The following is a 20,001-nucleotide window of genomic DNA, read 5'->3' on the forward strand; positions in this document are numbered from 1 at the left end:
ATACATCTTTGTTCAAAAAAAAAACCAAAAAAACACCAAAACCAAAGGGAAACAAACCAAGAAATTATTCTGTCTGTATCTGCAAAAATTCGTCCAAATTCAAGCCATTGTTAGTCATTAAATCATAATTACACAATCCAAGAGCTATTATTATCTATGAAAAATAACCTTACATAATTTGAATAACTGTTACAGATTAGAGCAAATGAATTCCGATAAACAATTTCCAGTGGTAGTACCTAAGATTATACCTAAAAAGTTACATTAAAAATTAGTGCAACTAATACAGCACTTTTTGCGCCTATGTACTTTGAAGATAATGAAAAGAAACCTTCAAGATTCACTTAATACCACATGGATCAATCTGCACAGACAGTTTCTGGTAACTTCTATCAAAATTCCTGACAAGTAAGGTGAACTGAAGAAAACTGCTGCATTAGCTACCCAGAATCCTTTTTACCTGGTCTGGTGCCATCTACACTACCTCAGACACACTCCTATACAAATCTAGACTACTTTTCTTGTGGCCAGTGGTCAAAGAAAGAAGGATGAATGAAGCATTTTACTAATATAAACACAAGACTTCTTAACGGAATAACCTGATCTTTGAAGGGATTTCGACCTCATTCTAGTCAGTCAAGAAAGATAAGTACAAGATTAGAAATGTAAAATTAATAAATTGGTATGAAAATAAACTATTTACTCTGGTGCCACCAAGCATAATGCTACTGTTAACAAGTATATTAAAAAAGCACATTATTAAAAAGCACATTTCATTTAAACTCCTCTTAGTCAATAATAGTTAGATTGAAACTTCTGGTAAAATAAGGTATTGCTAGAGTATTTCAATGACAGAAAAAGCATATACGGATTTTTCCAGAGAAAAATATAAAAATATTGGGCATCTCTCTGTGATTTGTCTGAGAACAGTATAAGCATAGACCAAAGAACTTTCTTTTACCAAGATTTTAACTAAAAATCTGCGAAGTAATCTTCGTCTCATGGTAACCTACTATAAAAAGTATGATCCTAAAGGATAAAGATGCAAGGCTACTTTGCAATCAGTCTAAGGAAACTGCTAAAGGAAAAGACAGTTTAATTATTTCATTCAACAAATTAAACAAATGCATGCAAATGTTACTAAAACAGGTAAGTACTTATTTGTAAGCCCATGAATTTCACTCAAGAGTGTAATTTTTTTACTGATCTCTTTACACACTGAAGAACTTCTCCACAAGTGCAGACTTTCGCACAGGGAAAGAGCAACTTGTACTTGTGAACAAGAAATTCTAAGCGAGCATTTCACAAGTGGTGATGTTATGCTTGCTTTCCCTGAAAAAGACTGAGTAAAGCTTAAAAAACGGGCAGTAAACAACCAACTAGAACAATGGTAAAGAAAGACTAAACCCTTGCTGTAGCACTGCAGCTGGGGGGGTGGGGGGCTTTCCTAAGTGCAGCCAGAAGCAAACAGGCAAACACTGTCTATTAGTTAGGGATCCACACCTGAGAAGAAAGGAATAACTTCAAAGATGGAAGGAAAAACATTACATGCATTAAGACTGGTTTGAACACAGTGTGTTAGCACTCTAAGTGAGGAAACAGTATTAGAAGTATCTTTAACAGATACAAATTTAACAAAAGCTACACTTTGAAATATAAATAATTTGATACGGAAACAGGGGCACATGTATTCTTAGCAGTGTGTGTGACTAGGTACTTAAACAAGCACATAAAAAATTCCCTTAACTCTTCCTATTTTGAATCCTGAAATCAATATCTGAGTCCTTGTGTCTAGAACATAGTTTATATTTTAGGAAAAAATATAAACTAAACAAAATCCAGTGATTATCACAATAGAACGGTATGAAATAAATCATCTGAAATGCAGGAGTTAAGATTCTAGACCATTTTGACCTTAGTCCCAAGACAGAGCTTAAGCTTCCAGATGTCTCTATATCCAAATGATTTCTGGAAAAAGTCACTCTGAAGGAACAAAGCATGGCACTATGTTAAAAAAAAAAAATCCCATTCCTCAAATTTATTCTACTGATTGCCACTGCTTAGTACAACAAATAAATTTTTTTATAATAAAAAAAACCACTTTGTCTAACAAGTTAAAATTTGGCAATGTCCTTTTTACTAAGTAATTAACTGACCCATGGCTTTTATGATGCCAATATGCCAACAACAAATGCCAGAGACAGTTATTCATAAATAAAGAATATATAACTTAGCCAGCTGTACTGTACCTTTCAGCTTGTTCTTTCATGTAACAAACTAGAAAAAAATGTACAGCACAACACATTACCTGAAAACTCATCAAACACTGCACTGACCTGTCTCCATGAATAAATGACATGTATGATAACAAACACTATATTCATGTTTGCATGCATATTGCAAAAGTGTAACAGAGATGACCTGTTCTGGCATAACATCACCCATAATTCACATAAAATTTATATTACATATATAGTAACTGTGATGTTACTCGACAATAATTAACTAAAGATAGTACTATACACTGTCTGGTTATGTGGAGAGCAAAAAGAAAGTTCTTAAATAAAAGTGAAAAGCTTGACAAGATGGCCATTTGCAAGTGAGCAAGTAACATCATACTCATTCTGGTAACTTGAAAAAACTTTTCCTCTCTTAATTAAGCAAATACCGCACAGCATATTTTCACTGACACCAACCATACACAGAATGCTTTCTATCTTAAATCAAAATGAATTTATGGTTTTCACAAAGCAACAGTTTCCAACAATAAGGACAGTCTCAAACAAGAAGGATTCTTACTTTGCTGCCAAAACATGAGCCTTTCTAATGTAGACAAAGTTCTAAATTATTATCAGTTACAAAGTCAGAATACAAGTCAGTTATCTCTTAGGATCCTTAAGATCCTTCCAAATAAATGTCCATAGGGACAAGTCTCCTCCTTGATATTTTGCAGAGATGGAAAATAATGGCAGACCTAGTTTAAGCGAGTTCTTCTACTGCCAGCAAAACTACAAAAAGGCCTGGTTTCCACACTTGTGTATTTCTTCCTTACAATCTCACCATACATTATAGTAACACCACTACACATACCTCTTATTTTCTCCAGTTCTCACCCCTACCCCCTCAACAATTTCCCCCACTGGCTCTATCAACTTACAATTGTGATTTAAAAACAGGCAGTCATAACTGTGAGAACAGTCATTTTCTGGCACAAAGAACAAGTAACTTGAGCTCACCATAGTTTGTCATTCCCCCTAATTTTGAATGATCTGTACCACTCCCTACTCTTGAAAAGTATGTGTTGTGTTTGTCAAAAAAATAAAGAGACCCTTAAGTTCCTACATATAGTTTGAGGTTCCTAGTATAAAGTATTGCTTCGAATCAAGGAGAAGGAGAAAGAGGGGGGAAACAGAGAACTTACTGCTGGTTTATCCGTTCCTACAATGCTGGCTCTCCAATATGACTGCAAGACTTCAGGTCTCTACAGTAGCAACCTTCAATCAAACTTTCAGTGGTAAATAAGACTTTCATTCTCACTAGTTCTCACCACGCTGGGTATTTCACTTTTATAGTCTGCTGATTTAAGCACAGATGCACTTATTCCATAAAATTAACTTGAGAAAATCTAATGTTAAGCCCATCGGCGAGGCAACAGCAGCAGCAGCGACTGAGGTAAGTCAGAGGGCGAGTATTAAATCAAGCTGTACAGGGGGGTTCCCGAGCTCAGGGACTCCCAAGCAACAACCCAGAGCTCCGTCTGGACAGGGAAGCCCTCACGAACTAATCAGGCCAGGGATGAACAGAGAGCAGCCCTGCCGAGAAGGACTCGGGGTGCTGGTGTGTGAGAGGCTGGCAATGTGCACTTGCAGCCCAGAAAGCCAGTTGTATCCTGGGCTGCATCAAAGCAGGGTGGCCAGCAGGGAAAGGGAGGGGATTCTGTCCCTCTACTCTGCTCTGGTGAGATCCCACCTGGAACATTCTCGGGTCCAGCTCTGGGGTCCTCAGCACAGGAAGGACATCGACCTGTTGGACTGAGTCCACAGGAGAGCCACGAAGATGATCAGAGGGCTGGAGCACCTCTGCTGTGAGGAAAGGCTGAGAGAATTGGGATTGTTCAGCCTGGAGAAGAAAAGGTTTCAGGGTGACCTAACTGCAGCCTTCCAGTACCTGAATGGAGCCTACATGAGAGCTGGAGAGGGACTTTTTACAAGGGTGTGTATTGACAGGACAAGGGGCAATGGATTCCAACTGAAAGAGAGCAGGTTTAGATTAGATATTAGGTGTGAGAGTGGTGAGGCACAAGAACAGGTTGCCCAGGAAAATTGTGGATGCCCCACCCCTGAAGTGTTCAAGGCCAAACTGGATGGGGCTCTGAGCAACTTGGTCTAATGGAAGACATCTCTGCTCATGGCAGGGGGGTTGGATCTAGACTATCTTTAAGCTCCCTTCCAACCCAAACCATTCGATTATTCTATGAATTTAGATAAAATCAGCAAGTTTTCCGTTGGCTTTTTAGAGCAATTATAGAACAAACATAGAACAAACTACTGTTTACAGTGTTTCTTCTTTTAGCAATGAAACTGTGTTACATATCACAATGGAAAAGATTGCTTTGAACACAGAATAACCTCTTTCTTTTTTCCCTTTTATTGCATATATGACTTCCACATACTAGCTACACTTGCAGTCAACAACAAGAAGTAAACAGCAAGCTTGCATTTTAAAAAGGGAGGTGCAAGGAATACTATAAGTTTACTTCAAGACAGAGCTTCAAAATAAGTCTTGTATAAACTAAAAGACATGGGCAGCTTAAGCCTGGCTTTTAACCTATTACAATCAAACTGCCCTGAGCAGGTTTTCCTCTACATTTCCTTTAAACATGACAGCACACCTAACTTGGCAAATCAGAGAAGTTCCAACTATCTTTAAGCATCTTCACTAGCAATGAAAAAAAGAGACCAGAGTTTAGATTAATAAACTCTCAGGAATGCTGACAGTCTTAAATCCACTACACCTCCAAACACCATTATCAGTACAGGCTTCCACTTGGTAATTCTAATTCCACACATGTGCCAAAGGGAGAAAATGTTTCTTTTATAACATACAAGATGTCCTTACACTTTCTTGTAAGCTGGTATCATATCTTAAGACAGTAGCTGAAGAGTGAAATGTTATCAACATGCACTGCTTTTCAAAACACCATGTCCACATCAACATCACAGGTAGTACCTAGCTTAGAGCTTTCAATGCAAACGCTCCTACTTCTTCTAACAGTGTTTCCCAGAGAGTTCAGGAATTTAATCTGGAATTACTTCAGTCCTGGGAGATCATTACTTGACAAAAGCTAGAAAGGCCACAACACCTACATTAAACAGCCACATGTAAAAAAAGAAATTCAAGCTATTAAAGCAAGTGTAGAATAGTCCTTGATGGAAAAACTTACCCGTATCTCAAATACAAAGCTTTGAGATGACGTCCTCTAAATCATTTAAGTAGACAGGAGAAGTAAGAGCAGGACAGCTGCAGCGACCAAAAGCTGTACTTTACAGTCTCTTAGTAGCAGAAATCTTTCCTAGCACGGTAATTAATTTCTGTCATTCTAGGCATTAGTATTAGGCTAGGATAATTACAAACTCTAAGTCGACTTCATTACAACATTTACAAGTGCTAAGTCTTGATTTTCTATGTGACAGCAGAGTAACAAGATCAAGCAGGCCAGATCAGCCCACAGAGAGAAATCAAAATAGATTTTCCTCAAGAAGTGGTTTATGAAATGTTATATTTCCAAGCTCTCTATCACAGTACACCTATGCATCTCTAGAAAATTGCCTGACCCTCTTCTAATGCATCCTACATGTTTTCACCAAGTACCTTTGGTTCTGCACAGGTTCTGTACTCTCTTAAATATTCTCAAATTACCAACAAATACAACTTAAAAAGAAACAGAAAGGCTACTGATTTCTGTTTCTATTCACCTTTGTAACCAAACAAAGAATTTTATGAATTGCAGAGCACCTTTATGAGGTACATGATGAGTATTGCAGTTGAGATTCTCACCTGACTTGCCACTAAAAGAACAAAGATAAAGATTCACAAGTATCCTACACAACAATAATCAATAATAATTTTTAAAAAGCACATTACATAGTACTAAAAAGACTCAAAACAACATATTTAGCATATACCTAATTTATGCTAAATTTATGTATAAAGAAGGCCAATCTACATTGGAAGAAACATATATGGGATGCTCCTTAAACATAAAGGCTCACTCAACTTTTTTTTTTTTTAACTCAAAGCTTTTCATCCACAAACTTAACTCTTCAGCGAAATGCATGAAGACAGTTACACAGCATTATTTTGCAAAATGCCAAAAAAAAAATATTTTCAGCAAGTTCCAAACCATATACAGGTAATAAAACAGAATTTCTTTAACTGGTTTCTCAGAGGCATGCATTTCATACAGAAAGCATGAAAGGGCTAAACTGATTTGACAGAAAGCATGGACAGACTAACAGTTTTGTAACAATAAAAAAAAAAAAAAAAAAAAAAGAAAATGTGAACATACAAAGTAACAAAAGAACACCTAAGTACGTCATAACTCATAATAATCAAACCTCCTGTGAGCCTTACTAACTTTGGGACATGCTAAACTTTCCACACAGGACACCAAAGTAATAATCAACACTTTCAGACTAAAAGTGACCAACTTAAAAGGCCAAATGTGACAACACCACAACTCACTAGAACTCAGTGGCTTAGAAAACTATCAGAACTTTTTAATATCAAATACATAATATATGTACATATGTCCTTACACCTTAAAACAATCCAAAGCACTAGTATTCTACATTTTACCTGCAAGTACCAATTCCTTCCCTATCTCTCACGACTTCAAATCCCAGACACACAGCACTGGATCCACATACCTGCACGGCTGAGGTCGCACACCCAAGGGACGCGTCCCCCTCTGTTCTCCAGCTCACTGGAAACGCCATCCACACTCCCCCCTCGGAGACCCTTTCTCCCTAAGCCATAGGCTTTCTGGAGCCTTGCCCAGATCCCACACACAACAGGCAACTCCTCCCGAGGGTAGGAAGGTGTGTGGGGGGGGTGTCGGGGTTTCCTTTCCCCCAGCAGCCAAGAGCCACCTTCCCCCGGTGCGGGACAGGGACAGGCGCTCCCGCGGCCCGCAGGGCGCTCCCTGACGCGTGAACCCCACAGAACCCCGACCCCGCCTGTGACCGGCCCCCGCCCGCCCCGAAAGTTCGAGCGCAGCCCCCCCCCAGCCCCCGGCCCGCTCCTCCGCAGCCCCCCACGCCCTCGGGGCGGAGAAGACCCTCGTCCCGCACCCCCCCCGCCCCTCCCGTACCCCGCGGCCCCCACCGCAAATACCCCGCGGAGGGCGGGGGATCGGCGGGCCCGCCCCGCCCCCGAGCCCCTCAGCTGCCCTCCAGCCCCTCGGCGGGGCAAGGCTGGGACCCCCGCGCACCCCCCGGCCCTGCACTGACCTGACGGGGGGGGGCGCGGCCGCCGCTCGGGGCTACAGCGGGGGCTCCCCCCGCCGCCGCCGACCCTCCGCTCCCCGGCCCGTCCTCCCCCGGGCGCCACCGTAGAGCAGAGAGCAGACGGGTCGGAAGCGCGAGGCGGAGGGGGAGCACCGGTCCCTCTTCCCCTTCCCAGGAAAATTAAAAGGAAAAAAAAAAAGGGGGGGGGAATTAAAGGGCTCGGCCCGGAGTTTAAAACAAAGAGGCGGAAATAGCCGAGCGCGGCCCGACCGGAGCCGAGCGGGGGCGCCGCGCTCGCGGCGCATGCGCGAGGGGCACTCACCCGGGAGCGGCGCCGGCCGCCCCCTCCTCCCTCCCCCGGGGAGAGGGGCCGGGAAAGGGGGTCCTGGAGCCCCGGGAAAGGGGGTCCTGGAGCCCCCGCCGGGCCGGGCCCCGAGCGCGTGACCTCGGCGTGGAGTCGCGGGCTGCTCTGAGCTGCAAGGGACGCGCAGGCATCATCGAGTGCGGCTCTTACCCCTGCTCAGGACCATCCCCAAGAGTCGCACCATGTGCCTGAGAGCATTGACCAAGCGCTTCTTGAACTCTGTCAGGCTTGGTGCGGGGACCACTTCCCTAGGGAGCCCTTTCCGGTGCACAGCCACCCTCTGGGGGAAGAACCTTTTTCTAATATCATAGAATCATAGAATCAGTTGGGTTGGAAGGGACCTCCGAGATCATCAAGTCCAACCTTTGGTCCACTACCGCTGTGGTTATTAGACCATGGCACTAAGTGCCACATCCAGTCTCTTTTTAAAAATCTCCAGGGATGGAGAATCCACTGCTTCCCTGGGCAGCCCATTCCGATGTCTGATCACCCTCTCTGTAAAGAAATTCTTTCTAATATCTAACCTAAACCTCCCTTGGCACAACTTGAGACCATGCCCTCTTGTCTTACTGATAGTTGCCTGGGAAAAGAGACCAACCCCCACCTGGCTACAACCTCCTGTCAGGGAGTTGTAGAGAGTGATGAGGTCTCCCCTGAGCCTCCTCCAGGCTGAACAGCCCCAGCTCCCTCAGCCTCTCCTCAGAGGACTTGTGCTTGAGTCCCTTCCCCAGCCTCGTTGCCCTCCTCTGGACCTGCTCCAGGACCTCAATGTCCTTCTTGAACTGAGGGGCCCAGAACTGGACACAGTACTCAAGGTGTGGCCTCACCAGCACTGAGTACAGGGAAATATATCCAGCTTAAACATCCTCCTGACTTCAGGCCATTCCCTTGGGTCCCGTCACTGGTGACCACAGAGCAGAGATCAGTGTCTGGCCCCCCTCGTGAGGAAGTTCTAGACTGCAATGAGGTTTCCCCTCAGTGTCCTCCAGGCTGAACAGACCAAGAGACCTCAGCTGCTCCTCATACGGCTTCCCTCAAGGCCCTTCATCTCCTTTGGATACTCTCTAGTAGCTTAATATGTTTCCTGTCATGGCTAGGCTTTGCAAATGAAGACTTGGGAAGGGCTCTACCACATTTGTTACAGGTGTGCTGGTGGCTAAAAGGGCCAATACGAGATAGACAAGTTCAGTTGCAAAAGGCACAGCAGAAGGACTCCTTAAGTGGAATATTCTGCAAGGCACGATTCTTTCTGCGTTGTCTTTTCTCCTCAAGGGTGATCCTCCATGTGTTCTCAAAGGAAGCAGCAGCGTTCTAGAAGGTCTGTCTCCAGGCCTCCCGATTGGAGGCCAGAGTAGACCAGTTATGGTGATCAATATGGCCAAGGCTGAGATGTTGTTTCAGGGAGTCCTTGTATCTTCTCTTCGGGGCTTCTCTCTTGCAGCAGCCTATATTGTGGTGCTTAAAACTGCACACAATATTGAAGGTGAGGCCACACCAACAAAGAGCAGAGATAGTAAGACCCCAGGGTGCCTGGCCTTGAAAAATCAATCCAACTTGTGAGCAGGAGGGTGAGGTCAGCAAAGGTGGTTGGCTTTCCATCAGGATGTGGCTCTGCATTGTTCCTCTCTCTCTCAAGGTTTTCCTCAAAAGCTCACAGGTGTCAAACTGCGGGTGACTCAAAACACTTCCAACTGATGAAATGACAAAGATTCAGTCTTCCGAAGCCGCGGGGTCTTAGGTCAAGGAGTACGCACAAAGCTTGGGAAGCCCATACTAAGTTCAAGTTCACACCAAATAGCTGAATGCTAAACTTGTGAAGACAAGTACTTAAAATTTACCTGTCCAAACTCTTAAGACACTGAAGCAATCTTTACTTTGCCAATTATGCATATATTTTCCATATAATGCATTAAAATACCTATGTTTTTCTCTCTTCCTTTCTTCTCTGCCAACGAAGAACAAGCCACAAGGCAGTCTTCCACCTTGTCTAGAAATGCTACTGAAAATGGTCTGTCTGACCAACAATGGTCTGTCCTTGTCCGACAAACTACCAAGCCTTTATTGTGTACCAAGACTTCAGGGTCTGTGCTTTGCTCTAGGAGCAAAGCTTAGCTTAGCTTTCCAGAAGCTAAACCTGTGTTAATGGAAAATACGTTAGCACTGTAGATTTGCTTTCTTTCGCTTCGAGAGTTGTGTAGTCACACAGGTGCACCTTGTCTATCAGAAATATGAATTCTGTTTCCAGTTTAACCACAAATTACTTTGCATGGGCCTTTGCTTACAGACATATGTTAGAGAAAGTAGTGGGACCTCCTGCCTGACCTCTGGAATTGGGGTTCAAGCAGCCAGAAGCAAAAGTAATGAACTGTAAGAATAGGCATGAAATTATAAATTAAATGTCTGCTTTTTTTGCTTGCTTCTTTTGTTTTGTTCCTAGTGTTTTCAGACCAAGCACTCCAGATTGGGAAAACCATTAAGACCAGAGTCTATGGATGTTGGTTTTCCCTTACTATAGAACTTTTTTAGAAGTTGGCACCTGAAGCAAGATGATATAGCCATGCGTATTCAAACAGTTAATCTACTATAATATACCTCTAATGGCAAGACTGTTGTGACTCCTGGAGAGCTCAGGCAATGGTTTGGTCTCTTCTCAACCTCATTACCTAACATCACTTCTAGTGCCTTTGGCTATATCATTAAAGTGCATTTTAGCCTATAAGTGATGATTCTGAAATATAAGTTTAGCCAGTGACTCTAGTACCTAAGATCATACTAGTGTGCCTTTTCTGAGCTGCAACGCTTGATTTTAGAAGAGAAGTGAAACTTTTTATTTGAATGGCAGTTGTGAGCCGTGGTGAAGCTACAGAAGTTCAGAGAGTGACTCGAGGAGAACTAGGAACTGCATTTAAAGGATTCTTTCAATTAGCTTTACATACTTTAGTCTTTACAGTTTTCACCCAAATAAGAGCATAACATGAACACAGGTAAATTGAATCTCTAGCTTCTGGGAACATGTATTTCCTAGCTAAAACAGTTTGTGGAACAGAATCTATCTGAGACCTCTTGACAGGAAAAAAACCTCAAACATTTCAAGTAAAAGAAGTTTTTTGTCTCCTCTATGCCTTCTAACAGTGAAAAGGAATCGGTCAGCATGAGGGCATTAATGGTAATGGTATAAACAGGGAAATGGCTGGAAACTGAACCAGCATACTTTCATGAACAAAGCACAAAAGTAGCTCATAAAATTAATAAAGCACAAAGTAGGCAAACATATGACAAAATTATTCTAGTTTAAGACTAATTATAAGATGGTGTTTAAAAACAACTTTGAGAACTAATATTTCCAGTAGTTTCTTAGAGCAATGGAGTTATCTGTAGGTCTGTGGACCAGACTGTTTCCATCCGAGAGTGCTGAGAGAGCCTGTTGGCACCATTGCAAGGCTACTCCCCAGCTATTACCTTTTCAAGATCATGATGACCAGGGAACTCCCTAGAGAGTACTGGAGAGTACTCCAGTATTTCACCTGTCTTTGAAAAAATAGCAGGAAAGGTAATTCAGGGAACTACAGCTTCACTTTGATCCCTGAGAAAATCACGGAGTCATCCAAGATCTCATAGCTGTGCTCAAACATCTTGCAGCCTAAAACCAAAGAACCCAAACATTGACCAGCTTTTGTCTTCCACATAGATGTACCATAAACAAATATTTTGAGTACCCTGTTCTTATGGGAAGTGTCTGTAAGACTTGGACATTGTCAGAACATGCACAGAGCATGGATGAGTTTTGAAGGGATCTTTGGAGATCACCCAATACAGCCTCCCTGCTCAAAGGAGGATAAGGTAGAGCAGGCAGTGTTGCTTCTTTAGTTATCACCAGACCAAGCACTGTCATTCTTACATTGTAGGTTCTGCATGGACATCCTAATGACTGAATGATAATGTCATTCTTGCTCAGGAATCACTGGGAAACAATCTTCTGAATGTTAGTTTTACCAAAACTATATTCTGGCTTCAGAAATGTGGTTTATTAATCCTCTGATTTAAAAAAAAAAAAAAAAAGGACCTAGAGATCCTTTATAGGAGGAGCTATGACATGCCATCCCCAGTGGATACAGCTGTATAGGTGACAAGCCAATCAACCAGAGAAACTAAATCTGCAAGGGAAAATTTGGAGGTTCACTGCCCCACAAATTCAGACATTCTGAAAATTCAGACAATTAATCAGCATTTTGTTATAGGTGTACTTTAGCTTAAGCACAGTCCATAACAGTTTTTAACTCCATAGCTGTTATGCCACCTCCTTCATCTGTAAAATAGTAGGATATTTCTGTTTCTTTCAATAGTCTCTGGGTTTGGGGAGTTGATACTTTTCTCTCTGTTGTCCCTTCTATAGAATTGCTAAAGCATGCTCTCAATCTCTAGCTGAACAGTTTGATTCCTAAACTGATCTGCGGCATTGTTTTTTTTTTAGGATTGAAGGATACCATAAAACTCAGAGAGATTTAAACCCAAGAGATAGATATTTAACTATAACCTCAGTCATTCCAACCCACTTGAGCTCTTCAATATCCTCACAGTTACTTGGCTTTCAAGTTCCTCCATTTCCTATGGAAAAAAAAATTCTTTGTTTTCTCTCCCGTCTCAAAGTCAAATAAATCAGGTTCATTCTCTAGCCAAATCCACTCAACTATATAAGACATACAGATTCAGCAATCATTTGGAAAAGATGAAATAGCAAATACCAGACATTTAAGTGTCTCTAGGCTTACAAATATTCCCACTGCTAAGTAAAAGATTAATGCTTTTTCTGGAGCATATAACTATTAGCTAGTAATTAGAAATTTTTGGTTATGAATTTTTCCTCACCAGAAGACCTCTTATTTCTTCAAAGATGAGCCTTAGATAGAAAAGTGGAAATAGTGAGGGATTCAGTAACTCAGAAAATAAGAATCTGTTATCACTAACTACTTACATAAACAGAATTTGGATTCCCTCAGTGACATGTTTTTTAAGCACAAAAGCCTCAGCTGTATCCTTACTTTCAAGTGATGAAATTTATGCTGAGGGCAGGGGGTAGCAGGGACAAGAAAAACAGAAACCCTCACTCAGTTCCCAGGAGTTTTGCATCTGGGATGTTCCATTCTCGGAACTTGGAGCTTGCTCCAGTGAGAGGAAAGCTGTCAGCAACCTACTGCATTGTGCAAGTCAATGTGTTGTCCCTGTGACTGTCGGCTGTAGTTTCTGCATTAAAGCTGAGGAGAACATTACCTTCCTGACGGGTGCAGTTCTTTATGACCATTGGTTGGCTCTAACATACCAGACTGAGCACTGATGAGATTTACAGATGTACAGAACACTGGTGAGATTTTTTATTGCCTGTAGAAACCATAAACATCAACACTTAAATTCCAGCAATTCAATTTCAGATAAACTTCCAGATAACCAGTACAAAATCAAAATCAGGAGTGGAAAACTAGAAGTAAATTCTGGAAAGAGGAGAAAGCTACAGAGAAAGTGACATTTAGAAAAAGGGGTAAAAAAAATATCTTCTTGCATATCTAGCGTGTGCTGATATACCAGTCCTGGCTAATGGAGGAGGTCCCAGTTGACTAGATCTTGACCAGCGTGACACCTACCTACAAGAAGGGCTGGAAAGATGATCCAGAGAACTACAGGCCTGTCAGTCTGTCATTGGTGCTAGGGAAGGACACAGAACAGATCATCTTGAGTGCCATTATGCAGCACGTACAGGACAACAAGAGGATCAGGCCCAGCTAGCATGGATTTAGGAAAGTCAGGTCCTGCTTGACCAACCTAATCTCCCTCTATGGCAGGATGACCCACTTGGTGGATGAGAGAAAGGCTGTGGGTGTGGTCTGTCTAGACTTCAGTAAAGTCTTTGACACCATCTCCCACAGCATTCTCCTGCAGAAACTGGCTGGGCATACTCTTTGCTGGATAAGTATCTGGCTGAACAGCTGGGCCCAAAGAGTGATGGTGAATGGAGTTAAGTTCAGCTGGCAGTTGGTCACTAGTGCTGTCCCCTAGAGCTCATTATTGGGATCAGCTCTGTTTAACATCTTTATCAACAATCTGGGCAAGGGGATCGATTGCACCCTCAGTTATTTCGCAGATGACACGAAGATGGGCAGCAGTGGTGGTCTGCTGCAGGGTAGGAAGACTGTGCAAAGGGATCTGGACAGGCTGGATTAATGGGCTGAGGCCAATGGTGTGAGTTTCAACAAGGTGAAGTACCAGGTACTGTCCTTGGGGCACAACAACCTTGTGCAGTTCTATAGGCTGGAGGCAGAGTGGCTGGAAAGCTGTACAGCAGAGAAGGACCTGGGTGTGCTGGTCAGTAGCAGCTGAACATGAGCCAGCAGTGTGCCCAGGTGGCCAAGAAGGCCAGTGGCATCCTGGCTATGATTATTACCTATTGTCTTGTGGGCTGAAGTGAACATACGTCTTTCTATGGGAAGACACATATAGTCTGTGCTGTGATCTCCAGCATGTCATGGGGATTCCTTAGGCCTTTAATAGTCTTGTTTTTAGACCCTCCTTGAGCCTCCTTGTACTTTCCCCCACAGCATTTTTTGCAATGGTATTACACGAGATTTATGAATTGTCTTGGAAGTAGCTGGGCAGAAAGCATTCCTCCTCATAAGTATGGTCACTTGGTAAGTCATCTGCATGGAGCTGGACATGTAGTCAGGAAAGACCACCACAAGTTTTATAAAGTTATGATCAGCTTTCTTGTGGCAGGAAAAATATAGGGACATCCTGATGATATGCTAAAGTTTGTCAGATCGGTGACAACAGCGGATGTACGAGAAGGCAAATGTTTCAAGATGATGCTACAGCTTTTGAGGTGAAATATGCTGTGTATCTAGGAATCAGGAGAGAGAGATAGGGAGGGAAAAAAGCTCAAGAAGACTCATTCACTACCATCAAGACCTCAAGAATTCATATGTTCAACTTCTGATCATATCCATTTGGGAGACTAGCATATTCCTACTGCACCAGCTGCAGCCACAGACACCTCAGTCTGAGGAAATACTCAAAGTCCATTATGGAAAAAACTATGATATGATAAGCTACATCAGATGGCTGGACTTGAATGTGGCAAGAATAGGCTGTACCTGCAGGCACAGGGGGAAAACATGTTCTGAGCAGCTTTAGATGGCATCAAACTGGACTTTCCATTGTGACTGTGTTCAAAGGGTTACAGGGATTCTGCATGAGACCTTCTGTTCTAAGTGACACAGAGCCATCCCATGCAATAATTAGATCATCACATAGGTCATTTTCACAGCCTTTCTCAAAGCAGGAACTACTTGCACCATCATCTCATTACCATGAAGCTCCCTGGAGGCATGTGAGACACTCAACTTTAGGCACTCAAATGTTTATATGTGAAGGGCAAACAGGATACCTAAACCTGTTTGATAAACCAGTTTCTTAGTGACCTGGACTTACAGAGAGCTGTACCCACACCTAGAAAATACTGTTTATAATTTAACATTTAGTTAGCTAATGTGACCCAGTGAAAAATAACCACCTTCCCCCAATGAAGGCAAGGCACTTCACTTTACTGTAAGTCAATTTATTTCTGGTCGATCTTTGTGATCTTGTCTCACAGGGGAACCAGTGTCCTGCTTCTATGATATTTTCTTGGAAGAGTTTATACCAGGAAGGAGGAAGAGACACAACCTGTTACAAAGAGAAATGTTTAATGGTGAGTGTAAGTCCCCAAAATAGCTCTGTCTTTCGGATGTGATACTGGTATACTTTTGTGAGATAATTGTCCAAAGACAGTCTTAGACATGTCAAGACAAATCTCTTGTAGATATTAACACTTGAAGTGTTTGAACTGTACTATTCTTTATAATCAGAGTACCTACTCATAAATCTTTATTTGGTTCCTCCACTTCCCCATCATGGGTTACTGTGTAGTATTTTTTCCTTTTTCTCTTAGAGAAACAATATCTGAAAACACGGGTACAAGTGAGAGGTGATTAAGGACAAGATCCAGTCATCCCATGAACTATTTGCAACGTAACATCCTGAAGAGTTTGAGCCTTCCCTGAACCATGTGGCCACTGGGGATTTGACAGGAAAGGCAGAGAGCAAGAGGAAAAATTTGCCATAGCAGGGAGAAATCTGCACTGTTTTTTTTGCAGAGATGACACTGCTGTCATGCTTAAGAACTTGCATTTAAGGTTCTCTGACTGCCAGGTCCAGTAGAGCCCTGCTGCCATGTACCCAGCAAAGAAAGTATGATCTCTCCCAAGGAAAGAAACAGTAAATCTGCAATTGGGGCACACACAAGTTGAAATCTCAGTGTTTCCATGGATATCCTCTATCATCCTGGCTCTACTACTTCTGTGCCTCCAGCTCTCAGCTAGATGAGGAGGAAGAAGAATGACTGATCTTCTATTCGTCTTGTCTGATCAAAGGTTTCCAAACTTTTCTGAGGTACTACTAGTTCAACCTGAGTGAAAAGATTGCAGTCTGTTATGGCAGAATACTACTCTGAAATGGTTTGCATACCACCAAAAGGACATATAATTTAGGAAGTCCTGAACTACAGAAAGAGGGAGCTAGAGAGATTCTGGATTTTAAGTCTAACAATTTAATGCACAAATATTTGCCTCCACTTTGAACCCTACCAGTCAAATTGGCATCACTCCCTGGCACACAATTTTTGTCCGAGGTGACATTTTGAAAGCATTTCAATTTCAAGGACTCAGCAAGATTTAAAAAATATGGGGCAGGGATTCAGATCATCCTTGGAATTTTGCAGGGTTGGTAGGCAGATAAACAGAAGTTGGGATTCCAGCAATGCCTTCAAATCATTGCAGTGAATAACTGCCCCTTCTAAGAGGAAGAATAGTTCACCAGAGCATCAGAAATTATTTTTTTTTCCTGAAATCAGTCAGGAGTTAGAAAGTACACCAGCTTAACCTTTCACAGACATGAAAGTGCCTCCTAATTTTCTAGCAAGTCAGAAAATGCTTCATGCTATGAAGAATAAGGGTAAAACAGCTGGCTATACCAAAGGAATACTATATATTGACCATCCCATCTATCCCCTAATCCATCAAGAAAACTAAACAAAAGTGAAAGATGAAAACAAAATAAAAGATCCTTTTGAAGGTATTAAATACAGTTTAGTTACAGTAGTCTGATTTTCAGTTTGGTACTATTTTACCTCCCTTTTTTTATCTGCCCAACTCTTTATTTAGCAGTGTTACTTAAATTTACATTCATAACAAAAGAATAACAGTTCTGTCCTAGTTTTGTCTGGGATACAGTTAATTTTCTTCTTGGAGCTTGTTCAAGGTTATGTATAAACATACAAAACTTTTAAAAAATTGTTGTTCTCCTGACAAAGGACTTTAATTGTACTACAATCTTGGTACCTACTCAAAAGCTTTGGGAACAGTACAAATTGTCCACTTTCTGAACAGCTTCCTTGTTTAGGTCAGTACAGATAGTAACTGGTGACCAGAAGCAAATGGTCACGTCCATTGGCCATCCCTGTTAAGGGGGAAATCACCTCTGCTGAAGAAGCAGGACTGAAAACTGGAAGGCAGGAGTGGCCACCATTTCATCTGCATATACCCACTGTCTTGATATTTGCCACCCCTTGCAGACTTTTGCCCTAGGCAGGAGAGTTTTGTATTTAAATTATTAAGTAGTTGTTTTAGCCACCAACGCGCTTGCATGAAAAATGGGTAGAGCCCTTCCCAAATCTTCGTTCGCGAAGCCTAGCCATGATGATGATGAGTTGTACAGTTTCTGTCTGCACCAGTGGAAAAATAAGGTCCAACGCCCAAGTCATGGGCAGGTTTCCTGCAATCTACTCCCTGAATTCAAGCAGACATTATTATAAATCAGACCAGTCACCTTGTTAAGTAATGCACACCTCAGAACCAATACCACACTTACTCTTCCTCCAGAAGCTTATTTCAAATATTTCTCCTTTTTTTCCTCTCTCTTTCCGGTTTTCTTCATGTTCCATTTCTACTTTGGAGGAGTTTGCGCACCACTCTGTTTTCCTCTGGACATGTGCAATGACTTAAAACAAAGAAAAATTCACATTTATTTAGTACACTGCAGAGAGATTTAATACATTGCAGTGAGAGCTTCAGTAAGTTCTACTTGCCACTGCACCAACATGTAGAGTTTCCAATAGTTCCTCAAGGATGCTTCAGCTTCAGTCTCAAGAGCAGTTGTGCAGAGTCGGCACTTGCTGGTCTTTCTGAAGGGGACCACCACTGTCAGTAGACATTTTTGTTCACAGGTCAGGTGCTAAATAAGTTATCTGCTTCATCAGAAAATCCTTTTGTAATATTCTTGTTCAAAATAAAAGCTGAAAATTTTCAGCTTCATTTGAGAGCACCTCTGATTCAATGAGTGCATCTCGGGTTGAAAGAATAGGTCTGCTTTGTTAAGTTCGTGTGCTCCAAGACCCCAGATCCAGTTTTATAGTTCTACAAAAAGAAAAGGGTTTGATAAAAAAGGATTATTTTTGGAGGTTGTAGGTGGACTTCCCTCAGTTTCCTAGCATTTATTTCCCTTAGGACAAAGAGGCAAATTAAAATAATTTGTGAGGCCTCAGCTCTGAGTGAGATCCTGGATAATGTAGAAGAACAAAAACCGCTTTTCTAAGTAGAGCAGAAACCTATGGCTGATCAGCAAGAGGTATACATGCTAACCTTCAAGCTACTGAAGAAATTTAGCCAGAACTGCTACACTGCACACCATAGGCAATCTGGACAAGCTGCTACAACCACAAGACTTCCTGAAAATGTATTACTTATTTATGGATACAGGCATCAGTGTTTCCTTTGACAGCTGTGAGGATTTCTGTTTGAAAATAAATCATAAGACCACAAAGGGACAGATGTAGCTAGAAGCCATGGGGGAAGCTTGAATTCCAACAGAACCAGCTGTTAGACCAGACAGAATCACAGAATTGTTAGGGTTGGAAGGACCTCTGGAGATCATCCAGTCCGAGGCAGGGTCACCTAGAGCAGCTTACACAGGAACTCGTCCAGGTGGGTTTGAATATCTCCAGAGAGGGAGACTCCATGACTCCCTGAGCAGCCTGTTCCAGTGCTCTGCCACTCTTAATGTAAAGGAGTTCTTCCTCATGTTGAGGTGAAAATTCTTCTGTTTAAGTTTACGGCCATTGCTCCTTGTCCTGTTGCTGGGCACCACTGAAAAGAATCTGGCACCATCCTCCCAACACCTGCCTTTGAGATATTTATATGCATTAATGAGATCCCCTCTTAGAAGGCCAGGAGGGAATAGAAACCATGTCCTAAAATGAGTTCTGAGCCACTGGCAGGCTCCAAGCTCATGTCTCCAATGACAGAACTGAAAACTGGAGTTCTGGAAGCTTACTTGAAAACTATAGCCTAAGAACAAATATTCAATCTGCCTAATAAGGTGAAAGATAAGAGATAGAGAAAAGACTCACAGGTTATTACATATCAAGGGCTTGGCAATGGCCAAATAAAACAAAGAGGATTAGAGGATTTTATCAGAAACTTTCAATTGACTGTGGGCTTGGAGAGATCTCAGGCGATGACTCTTCCAAAGAAGGCAGAATTTTCCAATTCTCCTCCACTGTATCAGCCTTCCTTCCCTACTCCAAACACCAGAGTCTCACCATATTTTCTAGTGTCAACATCACTTTGCCTGGAAAGATGCTGTGCGTCCTCCCTCCTCCCTGCAAGGCAAGTAAGTTTAGGCACTGTTTCATTCCAGCATTGGTCAGTCTATGTGTTCTACTCTGGCCTGAAAGAACTAGCTAAGCTAACATGCTTGTAATATTCAGTACGAGGAGTTTGAATCAGCAAGCTCATTTTCAGGGATGAGCAAACCAAGTTCCTCTTCGCCTAGGAGAATTACTGCCTGTATTTCTAATGCGGATGCGCTGTGATCACTCCTTGCCCAGGTGGCTGAGTAAAGTGAAGTCTTTTTCCTCGCTGATGCTAAAGAATGCTTGAATATGTATGTGGTGTGGGAAAGGAAGGTGGTTAACACTTTTATCCAATCCCCTCGGGTAATCCAGCCCAGTCATGACCAGAATAGGATTGTCTACACAGAGTGGTGTCA

At 42.2% G+C, this 20,001-nt stretch overlaps 1 protein-coding gene across 3 annotated transcripts in view; it reads right to left on the reverse strand.

Moving 5' to 3' along the window:
- The window catches only part of PCGF3 (polycomb group ring finger 3), a 55,374-nt gene extending 47,581 nt beyond the window's left edge, over positions 1-7,793 (reverse strand). For all 3 annotated transcript variants that reach the window (XM_027709682.1, XM_027709681.1, XM_027709680.1), the window contains exon 1: positions 7,512-7,793. The gene's annotated coding sequence lies outside the window, so the exon portion shown is untranslated. The remainder of the gene's footprint in view (positions 1-7,511) is intronic.
- Between the last annotated feature and the right edge of the window lie 12,208 nt (positions 7,794-20,001).

Source organism: Neopelma chrysocephalum, unplaced genomic scaffold, assembly GCF_003984885.1.
Source record: "Neopelma chrysocephalum unplaced genomic scaffold, ASM398488v2 Primary Assembly neopelma1_96821, whole genome shotgun sequence".
Classification (NCBI taxonomy): domain Eukaryota; kingdom Metazoa; phylum Chordata; class Aves; order Passeriformes; family Pipridae; genus Neopelma; species Neopelma chrysocephalum.